Source organism: Penaeus monodon, chromosome 31 (assembly GCF_015228065.2).
Source record: "Penaeus monodon isolate SGIC_2016 chromosome 31, NSTDA_Pmon_1, whole genome shotgun sequence".
Classification (NCBI taxonomy): Eukaryota; Metazoa; Arthropoda; class Malacostraca; order Decapoda; family Penaeidae; genus Penaeus; species Penaeus monodon.
Window position 1 is genome coordinate 13,222,481 of NC_051416.1, and position 207 is coordinate 13,222,687.

The 207-nt window shown below is 45.9% G+C and overlaps 1 protein-coding gene across 1 annotated transcript in view; it reads left to right on the plus strand.

Annotated features, from left to right (window-relative positions):
* The window catches only part of LOC119592896 (phosphonoacetaldehyde hydrolase-like), a 36,463-nt gene that overhangs the window by 800 nt on the left and 35,456 nt on the right, over positions 1 to 207 (plus strand). The gene's annotated exons all lie outside the window — the stretch shown is intronic.

Consider the following 207-nt stretch of genomic DNA (forward strand, 5'->3'; position numbering starts at 1 on the left):
CATGAAAACACACCCAAATCCACAGCCACAGACAATGACAGAATAAAAAGAAAAAAATGAAACGAAATCCTCTCTCTCGCACATCCTTAAAAACACAATAGCGGGAGGGACGCGTGAAATACCAGCCTCCAATTCCCTTACGCGTGGTGTCGCCCACCTCGCCTGCGTTATCTTAATATCTATGATGGAGTCGACTTCTCTCTCTGC